This window comes from Aegilops tauschii, chromosome 1 (genome assembly GCF_002575655.3).
Source record: "Aegilops tauschii subsp. strangulata cultivar AL8/78 chromosome 1, Aet v6.0, whole genome shotgun sequence".
Classification (NCBI taxonomy): Eukaryota; Viridiplantae; Streptophyta; class Magnoliopsida; order Poales; family Poaceae; genus Aegilops; species Aegilops tauschii.
In genome coordinates, this window is record NC_053035.3 from 63,138,979 (window position 1) to 63,159,014 (window position 20,036).

General features: G+C 47.3%; 1 pseudogene; it reads right to left on the minus strand.

Annotated features, from left to right (window-relative positions):
- Positions 1-989: 989 nt before the first annotated feature.
- On the minus strand, positions 990-3,488 carry LOC109784488 (endoglucanase 14-like; annotated as a pseudogene).
- Between the last annotated feature and the right edge of the window lie 16,548 nt (positions 3,489-20,036).

Below are 20,036 nucleotides of genomic sequence, written 5' to 3' on the forward strand. Positions count from 1 at the left end.
GAGTGTGGATGTGCCATGGGAACCCGAGTAGCGGTGCTGGCCTGTGGTCTGACTCTTCGGAAAGATGGCACTCATTATTCTGGAGGAATGCTGGCACAGGCTCACTGCAAGTCCAACTTTATGAAATTTACGCCTTAGAGCCTAGAAGAAGGACCAATTAGATCCGTGGAGGAGCGTCGATCCCATCCTATAGCAATCCTGAAGATGACTTTAGGCAAAATTTTGAGCATCTGTCCTAGTGGACGTCGATGTTTTATAGAATCTTCGTCGGGCGGAGTATGTATCTTCGGAAAGATATCTCTGATCATTGGATCAACGGATTGATAATCAACAAAATTTGCACATCTAAAATTCCGCGCGCACGTCTCTACGAAATCACCGTGAACATGGGGAGGTGGGCCGTGGCGCCTCGATTTCCGCCCCAGACGTCGGCATCCGTCCCACCTTTGTATCGTGGAATTCCCAGGCACCGTTGGATCACTAAATCAACGGCGGCGGACTACCCCAACGGATTTACCCAGGGGTATAAATTGGAAAGCTTCCAGGGTGTGGCTAATGCAGCATGGCGCACAAAAGTGCCTCCGTCGAATGTGGGACCATCCTCTGCCTGGATTTCTAGCAGAGGTGACCAAGAAAGGAGAATATTTCAAGGAGCTGCTCCAAACTAAGGCGTCAAAAAAAAAAGCTGAGTGGAAACCCTCATGTCAAAGAGATCCGGGGGGTCGGTCTCACCGTTGGCATCGAGCTCGACGTGCCGGCTGGGCCTTTGGTCGATGCATGCTTGAATGCTGGTGTCTTTTTGCTGACAGCCGGGAAAGGCAATGTGGTGAGGCTTGTGCCTGCGCTCATCGTGTCGGAGAAGGAGCTGGAGCAAGCTGCAGAGGTGATAAGGGAATGTCTACCTGCTCTTGAAGCCTCTACCTCTTAGTGTAAACAAGATCTCTTACCAATATGATGAGATCTACTACATGTTGAAGTTTCTTTCAAAATTTGGAAGGGAATAAAATGTCATGTTGAACTATTGTGATGTTGAAGTCTTTTTCGAAGTTTGGATGGAAACAATTTCTGTGTTGTTGTCGGTATGAAATATTTTATTGACTAAGTTATATCTGCCTAAATTACAAGGACGGCATTGACATTGCACATCTCTTGACTGAAAACAATAACATCAGTTATGCAGAAGCCTCGCAAGCACTCCGACGATGGGCGCAACGGTGTAGGTTGATGGCTCTCCTTGCTGGTAATTCCCCCGAGAATCGTCGTAGTGGTCGTTGTTGTCGGGCCCTCCGACGATGGCGCCGTCGATCACATTCAAGTTGGGCGCAGACCTGTGGAAGTACTCGGATCCCTTGCCGTAGGAGATCTTCCTCGGGTTGTTCCTGATGGACGGCAGTGACGCGCCGCGGTGGTGCGGCTGCGATGGGTACCTCTTTCCGACCCCAACCATGTAGCTCATCTTCATTGGGTTCTTGCCAAGGATGTAGTCCACCTGTGACCGTGCGAACGAGACGAGCTGCGCCGGCGGCAGCCTCACGCCGCCGCACTGCAGGGAAGCCCTCGCCGCCGCCAGGTGGTCGGCGTGCGTGACGAGGACGAACATCGCCGTCGTGACGTCCTGCAGGTTGGACCAAGGCTGCAGGTAGAGCATGCCGCCCGGGGGGAGCCGCCCGCTGCGGCCGTCACCGTGCTGAACGACGTTGCAGAGGAAGCTCTCCACGTTGCTTCTCATCTCGGCGTGGCGGCCGTTGTTCGGCAGCTTCCCTTGGAGGATGAGCTGCAGTATGGCCGGTATAGTCATCAGTTACTGAAGCTAACAGTTGCTGTCGATTCATCAGACCTACTAGGATCATCTGGTACATTTACCTTGGCGACCAGTGCCTGGGCTCCGACGAACTTGTCGTCCCAGGACAACGACTGCCGCCCACAGCAGCTCGTCCTGTTCCAAACAAGTTTCAGTATTTGCTTTACAATACTGCTATTTTTTATTCATTATGTGACATTAATTAGTGATGTGCTTCCTACCTCGTCGCTGCTGCTGCTGTAGAAACCTCTGGTCGATGGAATGCTGTTATGGTAGAGGCCACGGTGGTTCCTGGCGAACTGAAACAACTGCAGAAGCAACAAGTGACTCAAGAAATTAGCTGATTAATTTGACATACATTTTTAGCAATGATTAATTTGACATCCATTTTTAGCCACTATATGAGCACGACTCTATGAAATGGTTTGCTAAATAAATTCCCTCACGTTATTTTCAAATTGATTGTAGTCACAGAAACCGTCCAATTTGTGCTGTGCATGCATATAATTGCGCAATTAAAAGGGCAAATTAACATGTGCAGCGCTCTATTAATTTGTGCTGTGCATACGTGTGCCAAAACTCAAAACACGTAAAAATGTATGTAAAAATGCGCACCTGTTTCTCTGTGCAAGTAAAAATGCGCACCTGTTTCGCGTGCTTCAGAAGCGTCGACGCGTACCGGGGGTCGCCGCGCGGCCCCGTGAACGCGACGGAGGCCGCGGCCAGCGCCGCCGCCGTCTCCGCGGCGACGTCGGAGCCCGTGTGGGTGGCGTTCACCATGTAGGACCTCCGGGGCGTGTCCATGTCCTCGGGCCGCTCCCAGCACGCGTGGTCGGAGTTGCCGTCGCCGACGTTCACGTAGAGCACATCGGGGCGGGCGTGCGCCTTGACCAGGTAGTCGGCGCCCCAACGCACCGCCTGGAGCGCGTGGCCCAGCTCCCCCGCCGCGGCCAGCCGGGCCCGGTGCTCCACCACGCTCCACGACAGCATGGTCACCGTGAACGGCATGGGAAACCCGAACTTGACGTTGTCGCCGGAGTCGTAGTAGCCGCCCGTGAGATCCACCTGCACAACGATCGATCAAACATGTCAGCACCATGCACGAACCAAACACGTACAACGTACCACACATGCATGCATCGCCGACGTGCTTACCCCGTGGTCGGCGCCGTCCTTGAGGGCCGAGTTGCCGAGCCACTGGACGCGCTGGGTCGGCGGCAGCCTGCCGGAGCGCTGCGCCTCGAAGTAGAGCAGCGACTTGGTGAGCGCGGTGGCGTAGTCCCGCTGGGCGGCTTGGCACGCCGTGGTTGCCAAAAACCATACCACGGCGGCAACGAGCAGCACCCTAGCCCTTGCCACCATCTTCGTCGTCCTCGGTTAACTAGCTAGTTTCTCTACAACAAAAACTACTAGCTAGTTTCTTGTTAGGTCCTATCGTCGTATTGTACCACTGCCTTATGTGTGCAGTAGAGTGATCAGCGAGTATGCTCCTCCCGTCGACGGGACGTATTTATAGGCGCAAGAAAGGAGATGGGGTGAGAGGAACAAGGTTTCAATCCACTATGAATCGGTGAAAGAAATGCAAGCATTGATATCCTAGAATGATTACGCGCCATACATGCACGAGTATTGATTTGTTTTGACTATGTGCGGAGATTTTGCGACCTTCAGAAACCGGGTGCCAAATGTAAACATATCCACCCCGTATCTGAACTTATTTGGCGGAATTAACTTCACTGGAGAAGGTCGATATTTCCTACAGCCAGTTCATATATTTTTCGGACACGTTGCAGATCATGCCTTTATCGGTGCATATGGATCTCTTTTGGTAATAAAAGGACTATATTGATTACTCTAAGATTTTTATACTATCTTTGGAGATCGAAGAGTTAACATACAAGATGGTTAATGAAAAACGTCACACTGCGCTGTGCCTACGTGAGTTGATCTTCTCGAGTGAGAGAACGGATGGATATGTGGGAATCAATGGCCGGGCTCTTTAGCTTCTTGCACAATATGAGATGGGATTTTTACTACTCCAATAGCCAATAGATTAGCAGTAGTTTCTGGGCCTCATAGAAGGGGTTTGCTTCAATTGGCAACTTTTATGTTAGTTTGAGAAAACAAGATATCAATCCATGAGATAACACCTAAGCTCCCAAATGCAGAGGCCGGGGGTCATCCTTCTTTTCTAAAAAAAACAAGCAACCAATACAATTAAAAAGCCAATTTAGAACATGAACAATGTGAGGGACGTCTAAGAAGAAAATAATTACTCTTTACAATAGATCTGATCCTCTTCGCATAAAAAAGAGGCCTATTTAGAACATGAGCAATGTGAGGACCGTCTATGAAGAAAATAATAACATTCTTGCCTTTTTCCTTTTTTTGAGAGAGAATGACATTCTTGCTATTGTCCGTTCTCACTCTTCTCTTTTGCTCTTTTATCATGATTTTGTCCTGTCAAAGCGGTTTGACCATTAGTGCGACGTTGGATTGACAGTTCTGCCCTTGCGAGCCCACTCACTGATGCGTGGGACCCAGATCTAGCTCTATCACACTGGCCACTGCCATGTGGGACCCAATACATCTATCCTTTTCAAATGGCATATCACATAATTGAACTTAACACAGTATTAAACAACTCATAGTTCCAGTGACATACCACAAAATTGAACTCAACATTTAACTAAATCATATACAAGTTCATAGTTAATACGAGTCAATCCATTTGAACCTTCAAATCCAAAATACAACCCTAAATAGTTTGAAGTACACATAATGAAACTTCACTAATTAAACATGGCCGAAAACAGGAGGGAGGCTCCAAAGCCACCTAGTCGTCATCCCGGGAGCCGGATGAGGCCTCCTACCATCTAGTCCACCTCATAAAAGGAGATGACGTTGTTGCCCTCCCAACAGTTGCTACCACCCAAAACTTTGGCCTTTGAGCATAGAGATGCTTTTTTTATTATCAGTCCCGACAGTCTCCGGCATACCACTTGCACGTGGGGGCTCAAGGTAGTATAAGAATATTGATGACCCCGACATTAGAGCATCGCTAATAGATGATGTATAATAGGGCACCCAAAGAAAGTTTTAGGGCACCAGATTTTGTGTGTGTATCAGATGATTTAAAATAGGCCACCAGACATTTTCTGCCATAGCAGATGATGTAAAATAGGGCACATGGTCGTTGCATATTAGGACATATCAAAATACCAAATGTTCTAACTTAAACATAATAACACTATGAAAGTACTACGATAAACTCAGTACTACACACATACTACTCATCACCATCATCCCCGTCGTCGACATGGTTCCAAAGCTCTTCTTCATTTTCCATAGCTCGCTGAAAAGTTGTGGTTTTACATTAGTAGTACCAGAACAGAAGATATTAAGGAGGCAGCAAAACCAAACAAAATAGCTTTGGTCTATATACAGAACTTATTCTGGTGAACCCATGTAAAATAATAGTTGTATTTTATTGCAAAGTACATAATAAAACCAGGTTCCAAACATATGACCATGTACCATCGCTAATGTATTGTCTATTTCTTCACATTGTATTGAGGGCTAAGGATAAAGAGACGAAGTTTATAATACGGTAAGCATAGTATGACATAATTCATATCACAAAACAACTGAGAACAGACAAACAGGCAACTGTAACGTTGTGTGGGCAAGTCCAGCACGGAACTAGATTACAGGTCAAGATCAAAGGAACATCACTCCTCTTTTTTAAACCTTGTAAGGTGCAATGATACGCTAAGACAATTGTGTATAAAATTGAAAAGAGTAATAGACATTGGCTGCAAACCATGCAGTTCAAGGCACAAGTCAGCGTAAGTACTAGTTAAAAGGCATGAGGATTAAGGACTTACAACGGCGGCTTTGACTGGTGTAGTCATACCCTTCTTCTTGCTGGTGTGACAGTCCTTGAAGATTTCTACAGCATTTGGTTCAGGTACTTTTTGGTCCTTGCGGGCTTTCCTCTGCATTTGGAACAAGTCAATATAGATCTGATAATATGGTACAGCGAAAAGAGTGAAACAGCAGCTAATTACAAGAGCCTCGCAGTGTGCAATATAGCTACGAGATCCTGTCGTCTGTTGGAATTTCACTTTCGTACGGTTGGCCTTGTTCTTTGAATAGTTCACCTACAAGAAGATAGATTTGTGTGGCACATGCATAAATAGGACTTCAACATGTGATCTGATGACATATATATAATGTACCTGATACTTCGGATCGGACCAGTGTTTAATGAGGCCTCTCCAGTCTTCATCAGATATATTTTCCACTGGAGATGTTTGGGCAAGTTCACTGTTAGCCTTGCCTTCAAAGTGAGTTTTCCTCAAGTTATACTGATACTGTCGCAGAGCAGACTTGAAAACATGGGTGCAAGCTTGTTTGGTTGCATCATCTTGGCTATCCAACTTGAACCTCATCTGTTGAAAATTATGGGAGTCTCATTATCAGCAACCTAGAAAGTATTGGACAGAGCAAGACGATATTACTAGTTTCCATACATAACCATACTTACAGATAAATGGTCGAGGAACGTGTTGACCTGGGTTTCGTCTTTGTCATTCCTGTACTGAATCCATGTTGAGAGGATACGTACATGACACCTAACAACAACCGCTGCCTCTGATACTAACTTGGCTGACTCTGTAGCATCACGTGGCCTTTTTAAACCTGCCTCAAAACGGATCTCCATTCTTCCTCCTCTAGATTTAGTTAACCTATCGAGCATTATCCCTGATGTTTGTTCCTCTTGCGCCTAGGTGCTAGTCCAACAACAAACATAGGAAGGGTTAGTGTACATCAAACTGTGAGACTACATATAAAGAAGCATGCAACTGGAACTTGACTCCAGCAACTACCTTCTTGCTGTTGAAGCTCACAAAGTTCATCTGATCTTGCCAACTCATCTTGTGTCAAGAGTGCTTCAGAAGTAGTGTCAGGTGGCCAGGGAGCTTGGGAACGTGCTGCTAGCTGAGTTGACGAACGAGTAAATCATGCAGCTGGTGGTACTGTGGAAGGTGTTGCAACAACTAGGGTCGTCTCTGCTTGTTTGGTGGCAGCTATTTGTTTCTGTTTGGCTTGTTCTGCAGCTCGTGTAGCATGGGATACCCTGTCGGTACAATTTTCCGCTTGACTTTGACCTTCTATCGCACCATCAGTACCAGCAGAATCTGCAGGATTGTTCCGCTTCCCTTTCCCTGTCGTTCTGTCTTGCTTCCTCTTTCTCTGTGCCATGTTAAGTCAAGCCGACAAGAAAAATGAATAACAATTTAGTTCTTCAGAACAAATGTACTTTGATGTAAGAACATGGTGTGATAGACAAATACTGTATGTTCTAGAAACAGGAACACGTGTCTTAGTCACAAGTATAATGTGTAAAGTAAGCAGATCCAATTCAACAAAATTAGAAGCAATACAAGCTAGACATCATACATAACATGCAACCACATATAACAGTGCCAAGTTAGAGGGAGCACCTATGATGGTGCCACTAGGGGAGACGTGCTCATCACCAACACAACTACGTTGAGTGTCTATACATGTGTTGTCTTGGAAATCATCTTGGGGGGATGGAGGAGTAGAATCTGTAGAGGCCCTCCATTTGGAAGGAGCACCTTCATCCGCTGCCTTGCTAACTTCCTTCCGCTTTATTGATTTTGAATTGTCAAGTAAAAACGATAAGAAAAAGCAATAAAATTCACTCTTCAGAACTCATTCGTGCATGATACTGACAATCACTACTTTGATGTAAGGCAAACACATGATTCCAGGATGGAATAATACGAAAAACAGGACGGCATGGCATATTCACAACTGTTTGTGTAAACTAAGCAGAAACTATTTCACCAAATAAGAAGCAATGCAAGCTAGACACTGTTGGGAATCGTAGCATAATTTTAAAATTTTCCTACGTTCACCAAGATGCATCTATGGAGTATACTAGCAACGAAGGGAAGGGAGTACATCTACATACCCTTGTAGATCGCGAGCGGAAGCGTTCCAATGAACGTGGATGACGGAGTCGTACTCGCCGTGATCCAAATCACCGATGACCGAGTGCCGAACGGACGGCACCTCCGCGTTCAACACACGTACGGTGCAGCGACGTCTCCTCCTTCTTGATCCAGCAAGGGGGAAGGAGAGGTTGATGGAGATCCAGCAGCACGACGGCGTGGTGGTGGAAGTAGCGGGTCTCGTGCAGGGCTTCGCCGAGCTTCTACGAGAGAGAGAGAGGTGTTGCAGGGGAGGAGGGAGGCGCCCAAGGCTGTTGTGTGCTGCCCTCCCTCCCCCCCCTTTATATAGGCCCCCTGGGGGGGCGCCGGCCCTGGAGATCAGATCCAAGGGGGGGGGGGGGGCGGCGGCCAAGTGGGGGGGAAGGGGTGCCTTGCCCCCCAAGGCAAGGGGGAACTCCCCCCTAGGGTTCCCAGCCCTAGGCGCATGGGGGGAGGCCCAAGGGGGGCGCCCCAGCCCACTAGGGGCTGGTTCCCTTCCACTTTCAGCCCACGGGGCCCTCCGGGACAGGTGGCCCCACCCGGTGGACCCCCGGGACCCTTCCGGTGGTCCCGGTACAATACCGATAACCCCCGAAACTTTCCCGGTGGCCGAAACTGGACTTCCTATATACAATTCTTCACCTCCGGACCATTCCAGAACCTCTCGTGACGCCCGGGATCTCATCCGGGACTCCGAACAACTTTCGGGTTTCCGCATACATATATCTCTACAACCCTAGCGTCACCGGACCTTAAGTGTGTAGACCCTACGGGTTCGGGAGGCATGCAAACATGACCGAGACGCCTCTCCGGTCAATAACCAACAGCGGGATCTGGATACCCATGTTGGCTCCCACATGTTCCACGATGATCTCATCGGATGAACCACGGTGTCGAGGATTCAATCAATCCCGTATACAATTCCCTTTGTCAATCGGTATGTTACTTGCCCGAGATTCGATCGTCGGTATCCCAATACCTTGTTCAATCTCGTTACCGGCAAGTCTCTTTACTCGTACCGCAATGCATGATCCCGTGACTAACGCCTTAGTCACATTGAGCTCATTATGATGATGCATTACCGAGTGGGCCCAGAGATACCTCTCCGTCATACGGAGTGACAAATCCCAGTCTCGATCCGTGCCAACCCAACAGACACTTTCGGAGATACCCGTAGTGCACCTTTATAGTCACCCAGTTACGTTGTGACGTTTGGCACACCCAAAGCACTCCTACGGTATCCGGGAGTTGCACGATCTCATGGTCTAAGGAAAAGATACTTGACATTGGAAAAGCTCTAGCAAACGAAACTAGACGATCTTTTATGCCATGCTTAGGATTGGGTCTTGTCCATCACATCATTCTCCTAATGATGTGATCCCGTTATCAATGACATCCAATGTCCATAGTCAGGAAACCATGACTATCTGTTGATCAACGAGCTAGTCAACTAGAGGCTTACTAGGGACAGGTTGTGGTCTATGTATTCACACATGTATTACGATTTCCGGACAATACAATTATAGCATGAATAATAGACAATTACCATGAACAAAGAAATATAATAATAACCATTTATTATTGCCTCTAGGGCATATTTCCAACAGTCTCCCACTTGCACTAGAGTCAATAATCTAGTTACATTGTGATGAATCGAACACCCATTGCGTCCTGGTGTTGATCATGTTCTGCTCTAGGGAGAGGTTTAGTCAACGGATCTGCTACATTCAGGTCCGTATGTACTTTACAAATATCTATGTCTCCATTTTGAACACTTTCACGAATGGAGTTGAAGCGACGCTTGATATGCCTGGTCTTCCTGTGAAACCTGGGCTCCTTCGCAAGGGCAATAGCTCCAGTGTTGTCACAGAAGAGAGTCATTGGGCCCGACGCATTGGGAATCACCCCTAGGTCGGTAATGAACTCCTTCATCCAGACTGCTTCCTGTGCTGCCTCTGAGGCTGCCATGTACTCCGCTTCACATGTAGATCCCGCCACGACGCTTTGCTTGCAACTGCACCAGCTTACTGCTCCTCTATTCAAAATATACACGTATCCGGTCTGTGACTTCGAGTCATCCAGATCTGTGTCGAAGCTAGCATCGACGTAACCCTTTACGACGAGCTCTTCGTCACCTCCATAAACGAGAAACATATCCTTAGTCCTCTTCAGGTACTTCAGGATATTCTTGACCGCTGTCCAGTGTTCCTTGCCGGGATTACTTTGGTACCTTCCTACCAAACTTACGGCAAGGTTTACATCAGGTCTGGTACACAGCATGGCATACATAATAGACCCTATGGCCGAGGCATAGGGGATGACACTCATCTGTTCTATATCTTCTGCCGTGGTCGGGCATTGAGCCGTGCTCAATTGCACACCTTGCAATACAGGCAAGAACCCCTTCTTGGACTGATCCATACTGAACTTCTTCAATATCTTGTCAAGGTATGTACTTTGTGAAAGACCAATGAGGCGTCTTGATCTATCTCTATAGATTTTGATGCCTAATATATAAGCAGCTTCTCCAAGGTCCTTCATTGAAAAACACTTATTCAAATAGGCCTTTATACTTTCCAAGAATTCTATATCATTTCCCATCAATAGTATGTCATCCACATATAATATGAGAAATGCTACAGAGCTCCCACTCACTTTCTTGTAAACACAGGCTTCTCCATAAGTCTGTGTAAACCCAAACGCTTTGATCATCTCATCAAAGCGAATGTTCCAACTCCGAGATGCTTGCACCAGCCCATAAATTGAGCGTTGGAGCTTGCATACTTTGTTAGCATTCTTAGGATCGACAAAACCTTCCGGCTGCATCATATACAACTCTTCCTTAAGGAAGCCGTTAAGGAATGCCGTTTTGACGTCCATCTGCCATATCTCATAATCATAGTATGCGGCAATTGCTAACATGATTCGGACGGACTTCAGCTTCGCTACGGGTGAGAAAGTCTCATCGTAGTCAACCCCTTGAACTTGTCGATAACCCTTAGCGACAAGTCGAGCTTTGTAGATGGTCACATTACCATCTGCGTCCGTCTTCTTCTTAAAGATCCATTTGTTTTCTATGGCTCGCCTCTCATCGGGCAAGTCAGTCAAAGTCCATACTTTGTTCTCATACATGGATTCTATCTCGGATTTCATGGCTTCTAGCCATTTGTCTGAATCCGGGCCCGCCATCGCTTCTTCATAGTTCGAAGGTTCACCGTTGTCTAACAACATGATTTCCAGGACAGGGTTGCCGTACCACTCTGGTGCGGAACGTGTCCTTGTGGACCTACGAAGTTCAGTAACTTGATCTGAAGCTTCATGATCATCATCATTAACTTCCTCCCCAGTCGGTGTAGGCACCACAGGAACATTTTCCCGTGCTGCGCTACTTTCCGGTTCGGAAGGGGTGACTATCACCTCATCAAGTTCCACTTTCCTCCCACTCAATTCTTTCGAGAGAAACTCCCTCTCTAGAAAGGACCCGTTCTTGGCAACGAAGATCTTGCCTTCGGATCTGAGGTAGAAGGTATACCCAATAGTTTCCTTAGGGTATCCTATGAAGACGCATTTTTCCGATTTGGGTTCGAGCTTTTCAGGTTGAAGTTTCTTGACATAAGCATCGCATCCCCAAACTTTTAGAAACGACAGCTTAGGTTTCTTCCCAAACCATAATTCATACGGTGTCGTCTCAACGGATTTCGACGGAGCCCTATTTAAAGTGAATGCGGCAGTCTCTAAAGCATAACCCCAAAATGAGAGCGGTAAGTCGGTAAGAGACATCATAGATCGCACCATATCCAATAGAGTGCGATTACGACGTTCGGACACACCATTTCTCTGAGGTGTTCCAGGCGGCGTGAGTTGTGAAACTATTCCACATTTCCTTAAGTGTGTACCAAATTCGTGACTTAAATATTCTCCACCACGATCTGATCGTAAGAATTTTATTTTCCTGTCACGTTGATTCTCAACTTCACTCTGAAATTCCTTGAACTTTTCAAAGGTTTCAGACTTGTGTTTCATTAGGTAGACATACCCATATCTACTTAAATCATCAGTGAGAGTGAGAACATAACGATATCCTCCGCGAGCCTCAACACTCATTGGACCACACACATCGGTATGTATGATTTCCAATAAGTTGGTTGCTCGCTCCATTGTTCCGGAGAACGGAGTCTTGGTCATCTTACCCATGAGGCATGGTTCGCACGTGTCAAATGATTCGTAATCAAGAGACTCCAAAAGTCCATCTGCATGGAGCTTCTTCATGCGCTTGACACCAATGTGACCAAGGCGGCAGTGCCACAAGTATGTGGGACTATCGTTATCAACCTTACATCTTTTGGTATTCACACTATGAACATGTGTAACATCACGTTCGAGATTCATCAAAAATAAACCATTGACCAGCGGGGCATGACCATAAAACATTTCTCTCAAATAAATAGAACAACCATTATTCTCGGATTTAAATGAGTAGCCATCTCGAATTAAACGAGATCCAGATACAATGTTCATGCTCAAAGCTGGCAGTAAATAACAATTATTGAGGTTTAAAACTAATCCCGTAGGGAGATGCAGAGGTAGCGTGCCGACGGCGATCACATCGACCTTGGAACCATTCCCGACGCGCATCGTCACCTCGTCCTTCACCAGTCTCCGTTTATTCCGTAGTTCCTGTTTTGAGTTACAAATATGAGCAACCGCACCGGTATCAAATACCCAGGAGCTACTACGAGTACTGGTAAGGTACACATCAATTACTAGTATATCACATATACCTTGGGTGTTGCTGGCCTTCTTCTTGTCCGCTAAATATTTGGGGCAGTTCCTCTTCCAGTGACCACTTCCCTTGCAATAAAAGCACTCAGTCTCGGGCTTGGGTCCGTTCTTTGACTTCTTCCCGGTAACTGGCTTACCGGGCGCGGCAACTCCCTTGCCGTCCTTCTTGAAGTTCTTCTTACCCTTGCCCTTCTTGAACTTAGTGGTTTTATTCACCATCAACACTTGATGTTCTTTTCTGATCTCTACCTCAGCTGATTTTAGCATTGAATATACCTCGGGAATGGTCTTTTCCATCCCCTGCATATTGTAGTTCATCACAAAGCTCTTGTAGCTTGGTGGAAGCGACTGGAGGATTCTGTCAATGACCGCGTCATCCGGGAGATTAACTCCCAGCTGAGACAAGCGGTTGTGCAACCCAGACATTCTGAGTATGTGCTCACTAACAGAACTGTTCTCCTCCATTTTACAGCTGAAGAACTTGTCGGAGACATCATATCTCTCGACCCGGGCATGAGCTTGAAAAACCAGTTTCAGCTCCTCGAACATCTCATATGCTCCATGTTTCTCAAAACGCTTTTGGAGACCCAGTTCTAAGCTGTAAAGCATGCCGCACTGAACGAGGGAGTAATCATCAGCACGCTGCTGCCAAGCGTTCCTAACGTCTTGGTTCTCAGGGATTGGTGCTTCACCTGGCGGTGCTTCTAAGACATAATCTTTCTTGGCTGCTATGAGGATGATCCTCAGGTTCTTGACCCAGTCTGTATAGTTGCTGCCATCATCTTTCAGCTTGGTTTTCTCTAGGAACGCGTTGAAATTGAGGACAACATGGGCCATTTGATCTACAATACATAGTGTAAAGATTTAGACTAAGTTCATGATAATTAAGTTCATATAATCAAATTATTTAACGAACTCCCACTCAGATAGACATCCCTCTAGTCATCTAAGTGAAACATGATCCGAATTCGACTAGGCCGTGTCCGATCATCACGTGAGACGGACTAGTCAAGATCGGTGAACATCTCCATGTTGATCGTATCTTCTATACGACTCATGCTCGACCTTTCGGTCCTCCGTGTTCCGAGGCCATGTCTGTACATGCTAGGCTCGTCAAGTGAACCTAAGTGTATTGCGTGTGTTCCGAGGCCATGTCTGTACATGCTAGGCTCGTCAACACCCGTTGTATTCGAACGTTAGAATCTATCACACCTGATCATCACGTGGTGCTTCGAAACAACAAACCTTCGCAACGGTGCACAGTTAGGGTGAACAATTTCTTGAAATTATTATAAGGGATCATCCTACTTGCTACCGTCGTTCTAAGCAAATAAGATGCAAAAACATGATAAACATCACATGCAATCAAATAGTGACATGATATGGCCAATATCATCATGCTCCTTTGATCTCCATCTTCGGGGCACCATGATCATCTTTGTCACCGGCATGACACCATGATCTCCATCATCATGATCTCCATCATTGTGTCTTCATGAAGTCGTCACGCCAACGATTACTTCTACTTCTATGGCTAACGCTTTTAGCAATAAAGTAAAGTAATTTACATGGCGTTTATTTAATGACACGCAGGTCATACAAAATAATAAAGACAACTCCTATGGCTCCTGCCGGTTGTCATACTCATCGACATGCAAGTCGTGATTCCTATTACAAGAATATGATCAATCTCATACATCACATATATCATTCATCACATCTTCTGGCCATATCACATCACATAGCACTTGCTGCAAAAACAAGTTAGACGTCCTCTAATTGTTGTTGCAAGTTTTTACGTGGTTTGTAGGTTTCTAGCAAGAACGTTTCTTACCTACGTATGACCACAACGTGATTTGCCAATTTCTATTTACCCTTCATAAGGACCCTTTTCATCGAATCCGTTCCGACTAAAGTAGGAGAGACAGACACCCGCTAGCCACCTTATGCCACTTGTGCATGTCAGTCGGTGGAACCAGTCTCACGTAAGCGTACGTGTAAGGTCGGTCCGGGCCGCTTCATCCTACAATGCCGCCGAAACAAGAAACGACTAGTAGCGGCAAGAAGAATTGGCAAACTCAACGCCCACAACTGCTTTGTGTTCTACTCGTGCATAGTAACTACGCATAGGCCTGGCTCATGATGCCACTGTTGGGAATCGTAGCATAATTTTAAAATTTTCCTACGTTCACCAAGATGCATCTATGGAGTATACTAGCAACGAAGGGAAGGGAGTACATCTACATACCCTTGTAGATCGCGAGCGGAAGCGTTCCAATGAACGTGGATGACGGAGTCGTACTCGCCGTGATCCAAATCACCGATGACCGAGTGCCGAACGGACGGCACCTCCGCGTTCAACACACGTACGGTGCAGCGATGTCTCCTCCTTCTTGATCCAGCAAGGGGGAAGGAGAGGTTGATGGAGATCCAGCAGCACGACGGCGTGGTGGTGGATGTAGCGGGTCTCGTGCAGGGCTTCGCCGAGCTTCTACGAGAGAGAGAGAGGTGTTGCAGGGGAGGAGGGAGGCGCCCAAGGCTGTTGTGTGCTGCCCTTCCCCCCCCCCTTTATATAGGCCCCCTGGGGGGGCGCCGGCCCTGGAGATCAGATCCAAGGGGGGGGGGGGCGGCCAAGTGGGGGGGAAGGGGTGCCTTGCCCCCCAAGGCAAGGGGGAACTCCCCCTAGGGTTCCCAACCCTAGGCGCATGGGGGAGGCCCAAGGGGGGCGCCCCAGCCCACTAGGGGCTGGTTCCCTTCCACTTTCAGCCCACGGGGGCCTCCGGGACAGGTGGCCCCACCCGGTGGACCCCCGGGACCCTTCCGGTGGTCCCGGTACAATACCGATAACCCCCGAAACTTTCCCGGTGGCCGAAACTGGACTTCCTATATATAATTCTTCACCTCCGGACCATTCCGGAACCTCTCGTGACGTCCGGGATCTCATCCGGGACTCCGAAAAACTTTCGGGTTTCCGCATACATATATCTCTACAACCCTAGCGTCACCGGACCTTAAGTGTGTAGACCCTACGGGTTCGGGAGGCATGCAGACATGACCGAGACGCCTCTCCGGTCAATAACCAACAGCGGGATCGTGATAGCCATGTTGGATCCCACATGTTCCACGATGATCTCATCGGATGAACCACGGTGTCGAGGATTCAATCAATCCCGTATACAATTCCCTTTGTCAATCGGTATGTTACTTGCCCGAGATTCGATCGTCGGTATCCCAATACCTTGTTCAATCTCGTTACCGGCAAGTCTCTTTACTCGTACCGCAATGCATGATCCCGTGACTAACGCCTTAGTCACATTGAGCTCATTATGATGATGCATTACCGAGTGGGCCCAGAGATACCTCTCCGTCATACGGAGTGACAAATCCCAGTCTCGATCCGTGCCAACCCAACAGACACTTTCGGAGATACCCGTAGTGCACCTTTATAGTCACCCAATTACGTTGTGACGTTTGGCACACCCAAAGCACTCCTACGGTATCCGGGAGTTGCACGATCTCATGGTCTAAGGAAAAGATACTTGACATTGGAAAAGCTCTAGCAAACGAAACTAGACGATCTTTTATGCCATGCTTAGGATTGGGTCTTGTCCATCACATCATTCTCCTAATGATGTGATCCCGTTATCAATGACATCCAATGTCCATAGTCAGGAAACCATGACTATCTGTTGATCAACGAGCTAGTCAACTAGAGGCTTACTAGGGACAGGTTGTGGTCTATGTATTCACACATGTATTACGATTTCCGGACAATACAATTATAGCATGAATAATAGACAATTACCATGAACAAAGAAATATAATAATAACCATTTATTATTGCCTCTAGGGCATATTTCCAACAGTCTCCCACTTGCACTAGAGTCAATAATCTAGTTACATTGTGATGAATCGAACACCCATTGCGTCCTGGTGTTGATCATGTTCTGCTCTAGGGAGAGGTTTAGTCAACGGATCTGCTACATTCAGGTCCGTATGTACTTTACAAATATCTATGTCTCCATTTTGAACACTTTCACGAATGGAGTTGAAGCGACGCTTGATATGCCTGGTCTTCCTGTGAAACCTGGGCTCCTTCGCAAGGGCAATAGCTCCAGTGTTGTCACAGAAGAGAGTCATTGGGCCTGACGCATTGGGAATCACCCCTAGGTCGGTAATGAACTCCTTCATCCAGACTGCTTCCTGTGCTGCCTCTGAGGCTGCCATGTACTCCGCTTCACATGTAGATCCCGCCACGACGCTTTGCTTGCAACTGCACCAGCTTACTGCTCCTCTATTCAAAATATACACGTATCCGGTCTGTGACTTCGAGTCATCCAGATATGTGTCGAAGCTAGCATCGACGTAACCCTTTACGACGAGCTCTTCGTCACCTCCATAAACGAGAAACATATCCTTAGTCCTCTTCAGGTACTTCAGGATATTCTTGACCGCTGTCCAGTGTTCCTTGCCGGGATTACTTTGGTACCTTCCTACCAAACTTACGGCAAGGTTTACATCAGGTCTGGTACACAGCATGGCATACATAATAGACCCTATGGCCGAGGCATAGGGGATGACACTCATCTGTTCTATATCTTCTGCCGTGGTCGGGCATTGAGCCGTGCTCAATTGCACACCTTGCAATACAGGCAAGAACCCCTTCTTGGACTGATCCATGCTGAACTTCTTCAATATCTTGTCAAGGTATGTACTCTGTGAAAGACCAATGAGGCGTCTTGATCTATCTCTATAGATTTTGATGCCTAATATATAAGCAGCTTCTCCAAGGTCCTTCATTGAAAAACACTTATTCAAATAGGCCTTTATACCTTCCAAGAATTCTATATCATTTCCCATCAATAGTATGTCATCCACATATAATATGAGAAATGCTACAGCGCTCCCACTCACTTTCTTGTAAACACAGGCTTCTCCATAAGTCTGTGTAAACCCAAACGCTTTGATCATCTCATCAAAGCGAATGTTCCAACTCCGAGATGCTTGCACCAGCCCATAAATTGAGCGTTGGAGCTTGCATACTTTGTTAGCATTCTTAGGATCGACAAAACCTTCCGGCTGCATCATATACAACTCTTCCTTAAGGAAGCCGTTAAGGAATGCCGTTTTGACGTCCATCTGCCATATCTCATAATCATAGTATGCGGCAATTGCTAACATGATTCGGACGGACTTCAGCTTCGCTACGGGTGAGAAAGTCTCATCGTAGTCAACCCCTTGAACTTGTCGATAACCCTTAGCGACAAGTCGAGCTTTGTAGATGGTCACATTACCATCTGCGTCCGTCTTCTTCTTAAAGATCCATTTGTTTTCTATGGCTCGCCGCTCATCGGGCAAGTCAGTCAAAGTCCATACTTTGTTCTCATACATGGATTCTATCTCGGATTTCATGGCTTCTAGCCATTTGTCTGAATCCGGGCCCGCCATCGCTTCTTCATAGTTCGAAGGTTCACCGTTGTCTAACAACATGATTTCCAGGACAGGGTTGCCGTACCACTCTGGTGCGGAACGTGTCCTTGTGGACCTACGAAGTTCAGTAACTTGATCTGAAGCTTCATGATCATCATCATTAACTTCCTCCCCAGTCGGTGTAGGCACCACAGGAACATTTTCCCGTGCTGCGCTATTTTCCGGTTCGGAAGGGGTGACTATCACCTCATCAAGTTCCACTTTCCTCCCACTCAATTCTTTCGAGAGAAACTCCCTCTCTAGAAAGGACCCGTTCTTGGCAACGAAGATCTTGCCTTCGGATCTGAGGTAGAAGGTATACCCAATAGTTCTTGGCAACGAAGATCTTGCCTTCGGATCTGAGGTAGAAAGGCATGTCATATTCAAAGGTATAATGTGTAAGCTAAGCAGATGCAATTTAACCAAATTGGAAGCAATACAAGCTAGACATCCGGCTGGAGTGGTGAGCATGATCATCTAGGACCTGAGAGCCTGGTGGGAGGCGGGCTGCTTCATCACCATCGCGGCTTTTTAGTTGGCTTCCAGGTGATGCCTCTCTTTGCTGGGCTTGTCACTGGCTCGGCCAGTGCCCTGACTAGCTATTTGTCTTCTGGTGCTCACGTGATGGTGGTTCATGTAAAAAATATCTTTCCTTATCTTAATAAAGACCGACTTCGGCCTTTCGAATACAAGCTAGACACCATATGGAACATGCAACCACATATGACACCGCGAAGTTAAAGCAAGCACCTGGGATGGTGGTTCATTGCGCGCGAGGTCATTAACTCCAGAGCTACGTTTACCGTCTCCATCTGCTGACATTGCACCCATTATAAGGCTGAAACGTGTCTGGCCTATCCACGTACGACGCTGGAGCGACTTCTCTCTTTTCTTTTTTGCTTATCTCATAGCAGCAGAGTCTGAAATACCCTTGCATAAAAACACAATAGTGAGAGTATGGGTGAAGTGTGTGCAGAACTAGTGCACTGTAAAAGTAGCAGATAGCAGGTGGCTGAAAAATAAATGATAGGAGACATATGATAGCTCTACAACATTGCATGGCAAACAAAATTAGATTCTACTCCATATGATTTTGTAATATATGAGCACAGGAAATGCAGGTACTCCTCCAGCACACCACCACATGTGGTCATGTCAAGATAACAGTCGACTGAAAATAAATAGGTGAGTCGATTTTTTAATGAACCGTCCGATCTATAAGGAACGGGCACATGGCCTTCGTCTACCTCCCGCCAGTCACTGTTGACGATCTTTCTCGAACCGCTAGCGACCACCGGCCCAGACCCCTACCTCCGCCGCCCTGCCCTCCCCTCGACCTCACACCACCGCCGTGCTCGGCAGCGCCCCCAGGCCATCCCTTTAATTCCGGCCGACCTCCAGATCGGGGGCCAGTAGCTCTAGGCCCCACATGCCCCTAAGATAAACACCGAGGCACTACTTCCCCGGCGTAATAGGCGGACTAGAGCCTGTTACGCCGGGGAATGCTTCCGTTAATTGGGAATCAACTGACCAGGAATTGAAATTCAGGGGGCGACGGTTGGGAGGGCGGACGAAGGACGCCGGGGTTTCGCGGCTGGTGGAGAGGTAGTTTTTGCGCCCACAGAGTACGAATGGGGAATCGGACGGGTGGGCAGGGGGGGAGGGGGAGAACCATGTTTCGGTTTGGGACGCGCTTGTTTTTGGCTTTTTTTGAACAGAAGATGGGACGCGCTTGTTTGAAATTTGGGGGAAGTACAAACTTTGCCCCCCTCTTAAATTTCGGAACTACTGCGGGTCGGGGGTAGGATGGTAATCCCAGGTGTCCCAAATAGTGGACGGGAGCGATTTCGGCCGCACGCATGTGTGCTTAGGCGGCCATTGTGTATGAATGTTTTTCGGAGGCGGTTGCGTGGCGTCTAGATGAAGCTACAAACCTACTCCGGTTTAGACCTTTGGAC